Source organism: Bos indicus, chromosome 9, assembly GCF_029378745.1.
Source record: "Bos indicus isolate NIAB-ARS_2022 breed Sahiwal x Tharparkar chromosome 9, NIAB-ARS_B.indTharparkar_mat_pri_1.0, whole genome shotgun sequence".
NCBI lineage: Eukaryota > Metazoa > Chordata > Mammalia > Artiodactyla > Bovidae > Bos > Bos indicus.
This window is the reverse complement of record NC_091768.1, coordinates 28,718,770-28,735,332: the sequence shown is the minus strand read 5'-3', so window position 1 is coordinate 28,735,332 and position 16,563 is coordinate 28,718,770. Positions and strand designations below refer to the sequence as shown.

Sequence of the window (16,563 nt, the reverse complement as noted above, 5' to 3'; positions counted from 1 at the left end):
TCTGGAGGAGGGCATGGCAACTCACTCCAGTATTCTTGCTGGAGAATCCCATGGACAGAGGAGCCTGGCGAGCTGCCTTCCAAGTGGCCGTGAAGAGTCTGACATGACTGAGCAGGGACGCGTCCACACTGTGGGCTCTGCTTTTTTTTCCCCAAATTCATATTAGAAACTCTTAGAAGGAACATAAGTTGTTTTCCGAGACACTTTTCTGAACCACAGATATTTTTCTGTCAATCAGCACTGCAATTTTTAAGTAGATTTGAGCCAAGGGTGGAGCAGAAGCACTTAACAGTCTTTAAGAAGATTTACGTTAACTTGATAATAAAACTTCCTTCCTCCTCTAAAAAAACTGTTGTAGTAGATAAATCTTCCTGATACACTTTCTTATTTTGCCTGATCCTATGTAGTTATAAGTTCTTGAGCTTTTGCATTTGATTGAGGATTTTAACAAATTTTCAAAACTTATTTTTTGGTTTTTGAGATGAGCTAATTTAGAAATACTGTCCCACTCTTAGTTTAAAGGCTCAGGACTTCCTTGGTGGTTCAGTGGCTAAGATTCTGCACTCCCAATGCAGGGGCCCAGGTCTGATCCCTGGTGGGAGAACTCTACCCCATGTGCCTCAACTAAGACCCGTTGCACCCAAATGAATAAATACATGAATATTAAATGAAAGACTTATTGTTTTGTTTCCTTTTGCTACACTAGTTTTGTGTAATACCCTCTGTGGACTTTTTCTGTCATGCATTTTCAAATGAGGTACACAAACTTTTGGATTTTACCAAGAGAAAGAAGAGAGTTTTCTCATTTGTGAGATAGAGGTAATAATAGTACTTCACACAGACAATTCCTATGAATGAATTTTTGTAAAAAATGTAAAACAATGTTTGACACATAGTAAGGGCTAGAAAATGTAGTTAAGTAAGGAAAAATATATTTATAAAATACATAAATATTTTATACTTGATATAAATTTTATATTTTATATGAATATATTGATAAAATAAATATTTTAAAACAAAATTTATATTTTATCTTAAATTACATAGTTTATCTTATTTAACTACATTGATTGACCTCGTCCATTGTTTTCTTGAGTGCTGTGCATTGACAAGTCAATTTATTGTCAGATTCTCTTTTGGCAGATAAAGGTAGCCATCCCCAAATTCTTACTTGTCAGGTAACAGTGAGAGCAAGTTTCAGCCAGATCATACCACACATACAGACATTTACTAACTAAATATTTAATAGTAAAATAACATACAAAACAATACAATATAAGACCAAATAACAGACATTTTACAATGTTCATTTTATAGTCTCTAGAAGATCCAGTTCTCCATTCCTTGGGGTTCTTTGAGTGGTACCTTGGATAAAAGATTTGGTAGAGTAAAACCCCCAAATTCTAGAGATACAATGTTTCAGTCTTACAGTCTCCTCAGATGCTCAAAATCACGGCGCTCGAGGCATTAGCCTCTGGTGCAAATTTTGAAGAGGTGCCAAAACACATAGTAATCAAGAGAAATAATATTTTAAAAAATCAAAAGGAATGCAATATAATTTAACATGAATAAAATGTCAAATTTAAAAATAAAAAGTCATTGTTTTATATTCCTGCATCTGTGCAACAAGAAGTCATTTCCAAGCAGTCAATGGTTACCAAATTTTCAGAACAGTTTGTGAAGGTTAACAAGGGCATGTGATCTCACTGGGAAACATGAGGTTTATTTATGGTCATGTTTTTAATTGTAGAGATTTTATGAACTTTTATGTTTGGTGCAAAATATGAAAGAACGTTTTGGTGAGAGTATATAAGGATGCACCGTTTTCTTTGCTGAGCTTATGCTTTAATATAGCTCCATGGGGCACTGCTTTAAAACCCTTAGGAGTTCACCTTCTGAGGCAGAAAGGTGAGGATTGTTTAAGGTATCATCCTTACAGGTGAGGCTGCTTGCCTCCTGGGCTCATCTACCTTGCTTGCGTATGATAGGAGGAATGTCTATTAAAAAAAATACACGTGTGTATGTCTATGTCTGCCTATTTATCTCTCTATCATTATCTGTCTATCTGTACCATTTTAGCTAATCTATATATTTTGCATATCTTTAATTTCACCTTCAAGGGCCCTTTTCCAACATTCATTTTGCTAGTCCACGGGGCATTGTTTTCACCAATAAAAGCTCATTTTTGTGCCGCGGAAAGTGTGGAGAAAAGGGTATGCTCCTATACTATTGATGGGAATGTAATCAGTCACTCTGAAAAACACTATGGAGGGTCCTTAAAAACTAAAAACAGAGTTACCATATGATACTGCATGTGGCAATCCCACTCCTGGCTGTACGTCTGGAAAAGATGAAATTCAAATTTGAAAAAACAGATGCATCCCAATGAATATAGCAGCACTATGTAGAACAGCCAAGGCTTGGAAGCAACATAAATGTTCAGGGAAGCCCCTTCCCTCCTCCTTATTTCTTGCCTATTTATTTTCTGAGGGTTTTAGTCTATTTTTTTTTTTTTTTTTTTTTTACAGAATACTCATTGACTGATTAAGGATGAGGGAAACCAATTCTCAAGTTTCTGTGCTCTGGCTGGAGAGAAGTATATGTCTAGATTTCCAGCTGGTGAATGTTTTCTTCTGAGCAAGTAGCAGATGTGGGAGAAGGGCAAAGGTTTCTCTTTTTCTTTCAAACCAGCAGATCTGCATTGGTTAAGTATATATTATGCAGAGATCAGTAATTATTCTTCCCATCAAGTTATCAGTTCAAGTTTTTTCTGGATTCTGACAACAGGATGACTCTTAGTCCTGGTTAATTAATTTATTCTTTCATGAAATATTTATGGAATTCCTCCTACACGCTAGGTGCTATTTCAGTTCAGTTCAGTTCAGTCGCTCAGTTGTGTCCAATTCTTTGCGATCCCATGAATCACAGCACGCCAGGCCTCCCTGTCCACCACCAAGTCCCGGAGTTCACTCAGACTCACATCCATCGAGTCAGTGATGCCATCCAGCCATCTCATCCTCTGTCGTTCCCTTCTCCTCCTGCCCCCAATCCCTCCCAGTATCAGGGTCTTTTCCAATGAGTCAACGCTTCGCATGAGGTGGCCAAAGTACTGGAGTTTCAGCTTTAGCATCATTCCTTCCAAAGAAATCCCAGGGCTGATCTCCTTCAGAATGGACTGGTTGGATTAAGAGTCTTCTCCAACACCACAATTCAAAAGCATCAATTCTTCGGCGCTCAGCTTTCTTCACAGTCCAACTCTCACATCCATACATGACACTGGAAAAACCATAGCCTTGCTATTTAGGCACTGGGGATATAGGGTGAAATACCCCTGCCTCTATGGAGCTTAAATTATTGCTGTGCTTTTTTATTTTATTCTGTGAATTCATGGAGAAGAGCTGCTAGAACAATGTCCCTTGACACTGAAGTTCACCTGAAGACATGTAAGGCATATATAGTGAACTTTCATTTTTAAAGTCATTATCAGTTCAGTCCATTTAAATGCCCATAAATTGCTCATTAAAGAAATTAACATTTTAAAATAAAACTACGTATCTTTGTGTATATTTCCTACATGAACTCTCAAAATAATAATTCCTTTACTTCTTTAATATTTCAAAAGCATTTTAGATCATCTGCTACATTACTGATAGGCACATTTGACTCAGAAAGATTAAGTAACCTGATCAAGGGATATATTCAAGTAAGTAAAGGAGCTGAACCACAGTCCACACCTTCTGACTCCAAGCTCAGTACTCTTTCCACTACACTAGTCAAATTTGCAGTTCCCAGCACTTCTACATTGATGTATAATTCATCAGGTTCATAGGGCAACAGATAACAAACTCTTCTACTAAAACAATTTCAATTATGTGCTTCACAATTGAGTTACACAATGGATTATTGCCAAGATTGTCTGTCACTATTTCAAAATGTTGTTATTCAGTAACCTCTTGCTTCTTTTCCTGTTACAAATTGCCTGTTCTGAGACCTCAGAATTAATATTCTTTTGATGCTACATGCCTCCCTAGGAGGAAACATTCACTTGATTGTTATTGATAGGTTGAAAACACGATGAAGACTTCATGATGTTGTCTTGACCTGCTTTATATTAAAACTTGTGTTTTGTATTTTGGTCTCTTTTTTCTCCTGACAGACATAATTTAGGAATCTTGTAAGAAAGAATTTATCCTTTTTCTTTTACTTCAGAGTAGGCACTCAGATGGTAGAGAACCTGCCTTCAATGCAGGAAACCCAGGTTTGATTCCTGGGTCGGGAAGATCCCCTGGATAAAAGAATGGCAACCCACTCCAGTATTCTTGCCTGGAGAATTCCATGGACAGAGGAGTCTGGAGGGCTATACTGTCAAGGGAACACAAAGAGTGGGACACAACTTAATGACTAACACATATCACACAGGTAAAATGTAACTTTTTAGGTATAAGAGACTTTTTGTTTAGTCTTGATTTGTATATGGTAAATGTATCATTACTTTCAATATGTTACTAGAAAAATTTATCTTTTAATTCTAACCTCTCATTGTATGTATTTAATGGATCTAAGTTATTCATTTAACTTGATCTACTGAACATTCACCTTATACAAGGTACAAAATTAGCTCCTATATACTTGATTACTTCAGTTTATGGAATAGTTTTCAAGTTTCTGAACCGGTTCTGGGTCCTCAGAGCCTCTGATAATAAAAGATGATATGTTCCTTGGACATGCCTCCATCAGTCTCTTTGTTCACAAGGGAAAAATCCTACAATTTCATTTGAAACAACACACCAATGTATAGCAGAGTTAATTAGAGAGAAGCTTCCAAGCTAAAGACCTTAGTGCTGCTGCTGCTGCTAAGTCACTTCAGTCGTGTCCGACTCTGTGCGATCCCATAGACGGCAGCCCACCAGGCTCCACCGTCCCTGAGCTTGTCCAGGCAAGAACACTGGAGTGGGTTGCCATTTCCTTCTCCAATGCAGGAAAGTGAAAAGTGAAAGGGAAGTCACTCAGTCGTGTCCGACTCTTAGAGACCCCATGGACTGCAGCCCACCAGGCTCCTCTGTCCACGGGATTTTCCAGGCAAGAGTGCTGGAGTGGGGTGCCATTGCCTTCTCTGAAAAACTTTAGTAAAACAAAGCAAAAGAAAGTGAAAAGTATTGAAGCAACAAGGATTGTTTTTCCTACAGTCTGTGGTTTGAAAAAAAAATGGAATACTTAAACCAAGTCACAAAGATTAGGGGCAAAATTTTGAGGTTGGTTTTGTTTACACACTTCTTTACTTTCTAAAATATCCTTTTTTTTTTTTTTTTGGCTTTAGTGTTAAACTATTTAACTGCTTAAGGTAACATAAAATTTTACATAAAAATAGATATCCATGGGAACTTGCCATGTGACACAGAGAGTTCAACCCCGTGCTCTGTGACAACCTAGAGGGGTGGGAGATGAGAGGGAGGTTCAAGAGGGAGGGGACACTTGTATACCTATGGCTGCCTCATGCTGATGGTATGGCAGAAGCCAGCACAATATTAGAAAGCAATTATCTTCCACTAAAAAGCTAAGGAACATTTTACATAAAATGTGACTTACCTATGTCTTATTGAGCTTTTTTCTCTCTCTTGCTATGCTCACCATTAACCAGACTGTTTTGTTGCTATAAAACAAGGAACCTTTGGATTACATACCTCACCATCCCTGGTGCCTTTGTGTAATCTGTATTCACACTGCATGCTTAGCACTGCCTGTAATGAGGCTGCCTGAACCATGGTAACTCTTTGTAATTCAGTAAACAATGGAAAATAGACGGATCATTCTTTCTAGGGGTATGTTGTGGCGTAGTCAGCTTTCATTACAGGCTTTCTTGTGGAAGGAATGGGGATTAGATGCTGTAAACACAGGGTAGAATATATCTGTTCTCTCAAAAGGCCAAGTTGAAGAGCTGTATGAATCATTCTTAATTTCTTACAGACATTTTCAGTTTCTTTTTGAGACTTTAAAAAGAAAGGATAACCCTTCTTAACATGATTTCTTTCCATTTTCAGATCTCTGTAAGGGATTCTCATCTCTCTATTTAAATGGTCTTGAAATAAATAATTTTTTTATTTTATGTATTAATTCAGCAATGAGTAGCCAAAAGCTATATGACTATAAGTTACATTTTCCTGGGAAAAGGGGGATTGATTCTCTCATGCTTTCTTTTGAAGCTTAGTGTAAAACAAAAATATAAAGTTTTCTTTTGTGTATATGATTGTGATTGTGTGTCTGCTTAGTCCTTCAGTCGTGTCTAACTTTTTGTGACCCTTTGGACTATATAGCCCACCAGGCTCCTCTGTTCATGGGATTTTTCAGGCAAGAATACTGGAATAGATTGCCATTTCCCTCCTCCAGGGCAACTTCCTGACCCAGGGATCAAAGCTGTATCCCCTATATCTCCTGCACTGCAGGCAAATTCTTAATCCACTGAGCCAATGTTCAGTTCAGTTCAGTTCAGTTCAGTCGCTCAGTCGTGTCCGACTCTGTGCGACCCCATGGACTGCAGCCAACGTTACCCAATGTCAAAATCAATCAAATTTTTATTTTGAAAAATTTTAACATTTTCACTGATTAAAAACTGGCAGATTATAATGCAGGAATTTACCCAACACCACTGTAAGCAGTATTTTCATATTCTCAGTGACCTGGATTATTTTCATCATTTCCTGGTACTTCTTGTTGCTTTGAAGTCATTTTCCCTGAAAGACATGCACTCTTTGACAATGGGGAATTTTTGTCATGTTTGCGTTCTGATGCAGAGTTTTAAGGCAGATTTAATCAGTTCTACTTTTACTCTTTTACAATCAAATTCACTACAAGCATATTTTCCTGTGATTGTATTTCTCTTGGAAGCATCTTGAATTTCCCAATTCCTTGTGATTGCTTTGACCAACAGAGTTGGTGGAAGAGATAATAAGCCTGGGTTTTAACAGACTTACATGCTTCTGGTTTCTCTAAGGCTTCCATCATAGTCATGGGAAAGAAGTGGTCTGTCCAGGCAGTTTTTCCATGGAAATGATGAGAAGCACATTGAGCAGAATAATCCCAGATCATCTGCCCCCACCAGTACCAACCAAAAATAAAGTAGACTCCCAACCACAAACACATGAACTAAAAAAAGAAATTATTGACTTAATCCCTGAGTTTTGGGGTATCAGCAGCAACAGCTAACCAGGAAAAAAAAAATTTAAGAACTAAGGATGTATTTCTGTAATGTTGATCAATTGCTTACTATTACTAATGGAATAAGAATAAAATCAATAAAGCATATTTTAATACCTTGTGCATTATGGGCACAGGAAATTCTAAAAAATAACATGAATTTATTCTAGTTTAAGAGAAGTATGATTGAGTGATTAATATTTGGGTAAAATGCAAAAGTATTACATTTAAGTTAAAATGAGATAAAAATGTGAATTCAAGGAATAAAATAGATGAAGTAACTTCTGACTATTCAAGAAGAGATAAATCATGTTTTTTTTTTTAATGAATAATGATGGGGATCAAATCACTCTGGTGATTTGTGTATCAGGGTTCAACCAGAACCATTTCTGTCTATTCATCTGTCTACCTCTTTATATCAATTTCTCCATTTTTACAGAATAAGAGATTTGCCACAATGATTGGATTTAAGCCCAGGTGGCACAGTGGTAAAGAATCTGTCTGCCAGTGCAGGAGCCACAGGAGACTCGAATTCGAACCCTGGGTTGGGAAGATCCCCTGGAGGAGGAAATGACAACCCACTCCAGTATTCTTGCCTGGAGAATCCCATGGGCAGAGGAGCCTGGTAGGCTATAGTCAATGGGGTTGCAAAGAGTCAAACACAAATGAACAGACACACACACATACACATACACACACATACACATACACATACACGCACATATACATTTGGATCTGATACAATTGTGGAAACTGGCTAAACAGTCCCTGTAAGTGGCAGCATTTATATCTGGCCCTGGATCTTGAAGTCAACAAGGCAGCTGGTTGGGGAGGGGAAATGGGTGTAAAGTTAGGAAGAACATGCATCCTTTCAGCATGAGCTCCAGCAAGAAGAGACTTGAATCCATGTCAGTTCTCACTGCCTCTAGTCTTAACATGGACGACTTGTAGGTGAAGGTGGTACCTTGACCACAGAGCTAAACACACACTTGTCCCAGGAGCTGGAAGAGCTGAAGGAGCCGGTGACACAGTTACAGACAAGGTGAGCCAGCAGGGAGGCAAGGATGCACATGAGCCTCAAAATGTCTGCTGATCACTGCTTTTCTCCAAATTTTTCACAAGACCCTTTCCTGTGGCCACCCTTACCAGAAACAAACAGGGAAGAGAATTCTGGGCAAAATAGTGTGGCCTAGCCCAGTCAACACAATATGGAGCTATCACACTTTGGATACTTTCCCAAGAGTTTTTAACGGTCTATTTTAAAATGTCACGTTGACAATGCATCAGAATTTAGATTCTTCACAATTGTTTAAACTTAAGATGAGTAGTAGTTTTCCCTGTAAACTTAAACATGTGTGTAAGAGTACATAATTGGATAAATTTCTGTAGAAAGTATGTAAGTAAAAATATTTGAAGATCCCTGAGATAGGGTTTAGTTAACAGGCATTGTTAAGGCGGGAGAAACAAGTTGAGATCTGATAGACTCATTCCTCAAGGTGGGGAGATGGCTGTAGATGCAGGTGCAACTGGGGAACTTTCTGACCAGCCCCGAAAGTCAGCTCAGGACAGCAGATCTCCCATGGCTTGAGTGACTCTCCAGATACAATAAGAATGTTCCTAACTGGTGCCTGCTTCTCTCTAATCCTCTGAGCCTATCTTCTGCAGACTGCTAGGCTGGACACATAGGCTCTGATCCTGATCAAAGAGAGCTCCAAGCAGTTGCTCTAGACCCAGCCTTGTTCCTCCGCTCCTTGGGGAGGGTTCTGCCCCAGGCAGACAGATTTCCCAGGAAATGCTACTGCTGCCGATTAGTTGCTCAGTCGTGTTTGACTCTTTGCAACCCCATGGACGGTAACCTGCCAGGATCCTCCATCCATGGGATTTCACAGACAAAAATACTGGAGTGGGTTGCCATTTCCTGCCCAGCGAATCTTCCTGATCCAGGGACTGAACAGGTCTCCTGCTTGGGAGGTGGATTTTTTACCACTGAGCCACCTGCAAAAGCCCCCAGGAGGTGACTCCATGCTGTATGTCTGGCTCTAAAATAGCCAAATACTGTCTGGATTCTTAATGACATGGTGTGTGCACGCTCAGTCATGTCTGAGTCTTTGCAACCCCATGGACCGTAGCCAGCCAGGCTCCTCTCTCCATGCAATTCTCCAGGCAAGAATACTGGAGTGGGTTGCCATGCTCTCTTTCAGGGAATCTTCCCAACCCAGGGATCAAACCCACATCTCTTACGTCTCCTGCATTGGTAGGTGGGTTCTTTACCATAGTGCCACCTGGGAAGCCCTAACTCCACCCCTGGACTATTGCTTTAAAAAAAAAAAACAAAAAAAAAACAACTTTATCAAACCATCCTGGCTTGATAAACAATAGTTTTTGAGGGCAGGAACCCACTCTCTCCCTTTTGTCTGGCAAAGCAATGAAACTATTCTTTTCTACATCACCCAAAACTGTCTCTGAGATTGCATTCGTAGAGAGGTCAAGCGTTCAGTACTAAATTTAACTGTCGGGTCAATGATTACCCAGGTGTCTGAGGACATTCATTACCAAACTCCCCCAAGAGGGTGTGTCGGTTCTTCCCCAGCTCTGTGCTGAGTGGGCTGGACTCAGCTTTGTGATCTGGCTGCACCCCTGACGCCGTCTCTCAGGTTGCTGCCTGGCCACTTCCCTCTCTAGTTTTCCACGGTGACTCAGATCTGCACCTCACTCCTCAAAACATCATACTGCACGTCTGGTTCCCATCCCTAATCTCTCAGCTGTCCTCTCCTCCTCCACACTCCTCAGGAAGGAGCAAGAGAACACATTTCTCAGTCATGTATCTGCAAGTTATTTGTCCTCAGGGATCCTATTAAGCAGGTGCTTTGGTTGTATGAAGGGCTTTCCTGGTGGCTCAGATGGTAAAGGATCTGCCTGCAATGTGGGAGACCTGGGTTGGGAAGATCCCCTGGAGAAGGGGATGGATACCCAGTCTGCTATTCTTGCCTGGAGAATTCCATGGACAGAAGAGCCTGGCATGCTGCAGTCCCTGGGGTCGCGAAGAGTTGGACACTACTGAGCGTCTAACACTTTTGGTTGTATGATGGCTGCCAAATGAGAAAGTCATACATATGATGACCATAAATGTAGTTATCTTTACAAAGATTAGTATGTGAAAGATCTCTATCCAAAATTGAAAGGTAGGTTTGACTCCTCTTAAAACTAAGGTAAGTTCTTAAAACTCTTGACTTAGATCAGCACAAAGCACGATTTCACCTTTGGCAGAGATGGAGGCAGCAGGAAATAGGACTTGAATCACATAGTGTTTGAATCGCGCAGTGTTACGGACTAAATGTTTTGTGCCCTCAAAATCCCTATGTTGAAATCCTAATCCCCTGTGTGATGTAATGTGATGGTATTAGGAAGTAGAGACTCCAGAAAGTAATTAAGTCATGAAGGTGGAGCCCTAATGAATACAATTAGTGCCTTTACAAGAAGAAACAGGGGAGTTTCCTACCTCTGTTCTTTGATATGTAAGGACACAAGGAGAGGATGGTCATCTTCAAAGCAGGAAGTGTTCCTACCAGACATTGGATCTACTGGCCCCTTGTTCTGGGACTTCCCAGCTCCAGAACTGAGGGAAATAAATGTTTGTTGTTTAAGCCCCACAGTAGGTAGTATCTTTGTGATCTCAGTCCTGACTAAGACTTGCTAATGTTATTGAGCTGCTCAGTTGTGTGCGACTCTTTGCCACCACATGGACTGCAGCACACCAGGCTTCCCTGTTCATCACTATCTCCTGCAGTTTGCTCAAAGACTTGTAGTAAATTCCTTTTGTTCTAATCCCTTTCTTCTCAAGCTTTGGTCTCATGTTTTGATTTCTCAGGTAGCTGAAATTACATGCTAGCTAAGCTAATAAATAAGAATTTGATCTGGTTAATGATCTGCTCATATTTATTTTTGCAAGTTAATAAATTGACATTCATTTTTCATTTAGAAAATTAGGTGTCAAAATTCCTTAAAGGGGGCTCACTAAAAAATTGCAAATATGCTTTAACATGAAGGCTGTGTGGCAGAGAGCTTAAGAGTTCAGCCTCTGGATCAGGACTGCTGAGGTTCAAATTTCATCTCTGCTACTTGGTAGCTGTATGACCTTGGCAAATTTGGGGACCTTGGTTTCCTGATCTACAAAATATGATGAGTTCAGTTCAGTTCAGTCCCTCAGTCGTGTCCAACTCTTTGCGACCCCATGAACTGCAGCACGCCAGGCCTCCCTGTCCATCACCAACTCCTGGACTTCACACAAACTCACGTCCATCGAGTCAGTGATGCCATCCAGCCATCTCATCCTCTGTTGTCCCCTTTTCCTCCTGCCCCCAATCCCTCCCAGCATCAGAGTCTTTTCCAATGAGTCAACTCTTCGCATGAGGTGGCCAAAGTACTGGAGTTTCAGCTTTAGCATCATTCCTTCCAAAGAACACCCGGGGCTGATCTCCTCTAGAATGGACTGGTTGGATCTCCTTGCAGTCCAAAATGTGATGAGTAATAGGATTTAAATGACAAATTTATGGTATGCATTAAAGGAATTACTTATTAAGTGCTTTGAATAGCATCTGGCAAGAAAAACACTATATAATCATAAGTTCATAACATTTCATAAATGGGCTTAGTTTTTGTTGACTAAAACAGATATACAACTTGAGAGTTTCAAATTAAGTTTTATTTGGGGCAAAATGAGGACTGCAGCTCAGGAGACAGCACCTGAGATAGCTCTAAGAGACTGCACCAAATAGGCGGTTGGGGAAGATATGTAAGATTTCAGTGAACGGGGAGTTTTATGCAATCAAGGTCTTGCATTTTCTGCTAGTCACAAGGAGCTGATGTGTCCATGAAGGGATTTAGTGGTTTTCTAGATATGAAGAGATGCAGGGATTGGGATTATGAAATCAGTTCCTGAAAATATCTAAACACCTGTTCCACCATATTCCTTGAAGCACAGAGTGCCTCACTGCACCCTGGATTTCCTCAGGGGCTGTTGAAGGTCAAAAGCTTCAGCACACAGGGTTCAGTCTCCCCAGAGGCAGATGGCAGATATCACTGCTGTTCAGTCGCCAGCAAATGTTCTTGGCAAGTGCCAATTTGCAGACAGTATGCAGACCTGTGAACTAATCTCTTCATTTTCTTTTTCATTCCGTGTCTAATTCTAAACTTTGTATATCTCTCATTCAATTTTTTTTCACAATCAACTTTTAGTAGGCTCAATGTTTGGATTGTTTTGCTTGGCTCTATTAGAAGGAAATTTATATTTTCATGTTAGATACCTGGAATTAAACATTTCCCATACACCCATCTTACCAAATGTCTCTTTGAAAGGAGTCTATCAAAAAGGATGCAAGTTGGTACATAGAAGTCTCTAGAAGAGGAAAGTGATGATAAGGAGGTAAATACAGCCAGGCAATACGTGAAAGCTTGGTGAGAGTTAGATGCATGGAGATGTGCATAGGTGAGACAGGCAGACGGATAGGTAGGTAAAGTAAGTAGATAAATAGATGCAGTATCCATGAGGAGAAGTAGTTCAGATCCCAGGGCCAGAGTAAGTGAGAGCTGGTGCATTTCTTCTAGTTCCACTCGTCTCTAATATCACCAAAAATGTGATTGTAAATAACCTGTGCTTAGTCGCTCAGTTGTGTCCGACTCTTTGTGACGCTTTGGACTATAGCTCGCCAGACTCCTCTGTGTATGGGATTTTCCAGGCAAGAATACTGGAGTGGGTTGCCATTTCCTCCTCCAGGGCATCTTTCCAACCCAGGGATCTCCCGTGTCTCCTGCACTGCAGGCGGATTCTTTATCCACTGAACCATTGGGGAATTAACTATCTCTGCTCAGGAAAAACAGAATTACCATACTTAAACTATAGTTTAGAGGTCATCTGATGACCTTTGGTCAGTGTCAAAATTCTTCGAAGTGTTTCTTGCAAAAGACACTTGCACTTTCAAGAAATGATTCTCTTCTCAATGTTTACGTTAGAACTAAATGACACGCCAAGTGTACACAATTCACAAAATTTCTGCTTATGAATAATTAGTGGAGTTCTCTGGAAGCTTTGCATGCAACAAGCATCATCAGTCCTGGGTGTTACTACACGGCACTGCTTTCCCTTCTTATTCTTTTCTCCCTCTCTTCTTTGTTTATTCTATATCCTGACACTGTCCGCTCACTGCTGATGTTGAACTTGAAGCTTTCCCAAATGTAAACTTCAGATAGTATTCCATCAGTCACGCTCCCCCTAGAGTCCCCACAATGCCCAATGGAGAGGGGATTAATGTTGGAAGTGGCTCACTCCAGCAGCCTGAAGGTCTCTTTTTGTTTCATGCTTTAGGGACGCTTTGTCAGCCTCTGAATACTGTCTCTTTGGTTGGCTTTGTGGAGACAGCTTGTGCTCAGAGGTGATTTAGTTGTAAGCTGATTGCTGCTCCACGTGTGAAGAGAGCGTGAGCAGTTTGCAGGCAGCCAGTCAGGACGCCCCCAGCCCATGACATCAGCATCGCATGATGGGGACCTGGGGCAGCACCAAACAGTCGCTCCTTGTTGCTATTTTTTTTTTTTTTTTGGTCTTTAAGAAAAGAGAATAAAGCCTGGGAAAAGAGCAAAAGATGCCTGCTTTTTCTGGAGAATTACTGAATGCTCTTCACTGTAACACCACCACCACCACCAACAAAAATGTGACTCACGTTCTATAACAGAAGGTGGGAAGCACAGGGACACAAGACCAAGGGGAAAAAATAGTACAGTTTAGTGAGACTTGGGACTAGTCTGTCAGCTTGATCTGTTTTGGTACTTTATTGAACCCTCCCCCATGACTCCCTTCCCATTTTTCTAGTGGTTATGTTAATATTTATCTAGAAGCGTATGTGTACTAACATAACCGAGACAAAGAAAATCAGATTTCTGTTTGTTTTGATTTTGATCAAATTAAGTAGGTTGCTTTTTCCTGTTTGGCATTGTATATTACATTGCTTACTGTGGACTGCATGCTTAAAATAGGAGGTGAGCTAGTGCCAGTCCTTCACCTGCGTCATTTCTCATCAATCACATGCTGGTCAGCAGAGTCACAGCACGTGGAAATCTGGTGACGCACTGGCTACCGATCCCGTCGTCCGGTAACAGTCAGGGCAATTCCTCCTTCTGGGATAACAGGGCCAAGAATATGCCCTATGTCCCCCTGAATTGTAGTCACTGCTGAGGACCCACGTCCACAGTTGGCTTTGTGGTGATCGGCAGTGTTTTGAATCTGACTTTCAACTTGTGACCAAGAGGTTTTTAAAATAAGGAACTTGGTTCTGCTGATGTCCACTAACATCTTCATGACAAGTGGACCAAACTCCTGAAAGTGCTTCTTGCTCTTTGTCTACAATAAAATCGCAGAATTATCTCTATGATCTCATGAGACTAACAATGGTATTCTTGCTGATAACACTCATCATAAATGAAAGAAAGAAGCATTTGTGTTAAAAATAGTTAAGTATAAGGAATTTTCCCTAGTGGTCCAGTGGTTAAGACTCCATGTTTCCACTGTAGGAGGCTCGGGTTCCATCCCTGGTTGGGGAACTAAGATCCCACATGTCACACCGCATGGCCAAAAAAAAAATAGTGAAGTATGCTTTCTTATATTTCTTGGAAGAGAGATTACTGCTTCTGAGAAAACTTGTTTCAGTTATGAAGAAGAGGCATCCAAGTACAGACTACAAATCTTTCTGTCACTTTTAATAAAGTTCATTTATAATATTACTTTATGCCTGTCTCCTTTCCCTTGGCAAAGAAAACTCCTGACTGTAGCAGCTAAAATGTTAATGAGAATATCTTTTATGTATTATTTAATAAGTTTTGTTAATTTGATTACATAAGTCAAATAACATCCTCATTGCAAAAAATTAAAAAATGTAGAAAACATGATGGAGGAAAATCTTCCATCATTCCACTCCTTAAAGGAAACCTGTTAATATCTGTTGTACCGATTGGCTGACTTGCCAGGAGGACCTGGGAAGACCAACCATCCACGTTGATTCTGGCACCTTTCCTTTGTTGCACTTGTCACAGCTGAAATGATCTTGTCCTTGGTGTAATTTTTATTTTTTGACTCTCTCTGCTTCACTAATACATGTATTAGCTCCATGAAGACAGGTGTTTTTTCTCTTTTGTTCATGGTTGTATCCCCAGCACCAAGAACGATGCCTGACATTTGAAGGCACTTACTAAATATTTGTTAAATGATGCTTTCATGAATGAATGTGAGTATTGTCTTATTCCCTTGACTAGTCCTTGCTTAGTTGAATTTATCCTATCTGAGTAATTTTGTATCTTGAAAATTTAAATTAACATGATAAAAATAGTATCTCTGCAAGCTTTTATGTGGCATCTTTATGTAACGTTGCAAAATTGGATGCTGACTATCGAACACCATGCCTTCTAGTGAGTAGGACAGGATTTATCTGTGTTCATTCTTGGGTGATGGTTATGACACTTAAACCAAGTAGGGCCCTTTGGGGCTCCTAGGCATGGAAGCCTTTCAAACAGTTGCTAATCAGGCAAGAGAGGGGATGCAGAGATCAGGGAGAAGGAATTAAGGAACAATAGAGCAGCCTTGGGCAGGGTTCTGATCCTGCCTCCAGGGGTGCATGTAATAGTATCTTTCAGCTCTCCTGCAGAACTAAACCACCACCAAAGGAAGTGCTCCAGAGAGAAGGTCACAGTCTGATGACTTTGAAGCTCATCAGGAGGTCACCTGAGGCCAGATTAAAGGAATGCAGGCCCTACGTACAACCTGAGCCTTATCAGCAAACTTACCCTTGAACCATTACTATAAAGAAAGAAAAGCGTAAGGAAAGAAAAGTTGTCAGTCGCTCGGTCAAGTCTAACTCCTTGTGACCCCCATGGACTGGAGGCCGCCAGACTCCTCTGTCCATGGAATTCTCCAGGCAAGAATACTGGGTTGAGTGGCCATGCCCTCCTCCAGGGGATCTTCCTCACCCAGGGATCGAATCTGGGTCTCCTGCATTGCAGGTAGATTCTTTACTGCTGAGCCATTAAAAAGGCTCCTCCTTATTCCCTCTTGCTATAAAATGCCTCATCAAATCTCCCCAGGTTGGGACACATCGATTTTGTAGCGTGAGCCTGCTGTGTCTCCCTTTACCTGACAAAGCAATAAAGCCATTCTTTTCTATTCCACCCAAAACTGTCTCTGAGATTTGGCTTGGCACCGGAGCACAAAGGCCAAGTTGTTGGCATTGTTACTGCATTTCTTGTGTCATTCGTTTCAAGCTGCTTTTCTTCTGTCTCCAGGGCAGAGAAGAGCATAAGTGGATAGGGTGCTTTCCTTTTGGATTCCTGGCC

General features: G+C 40.7%; 1 long non-coding RNA gene across 1 annotated transcript; it reads right to left on the bottom strand.

Annotated features, from left to right (window-relative positions):
* Positions 1–1,222: 1,222 nt before the first annotated feature.
* Positions 1,223–5,703, bottom strand: LOC139184892 (uncharacterized). The gene is made up of 2 exons (XR_011568407.1): positions 5,587–5,703; positions 1,223–4,362 (listed from the first exon to the last, which is right to left on the bottom strand). It is a non-coding gene; the product is annotated as an uncharacterized lncRNA (long non-coding RNA).
* Between the last annotated feature and the right edge of the window lie 10,860 nt (positions 5,704–16,563).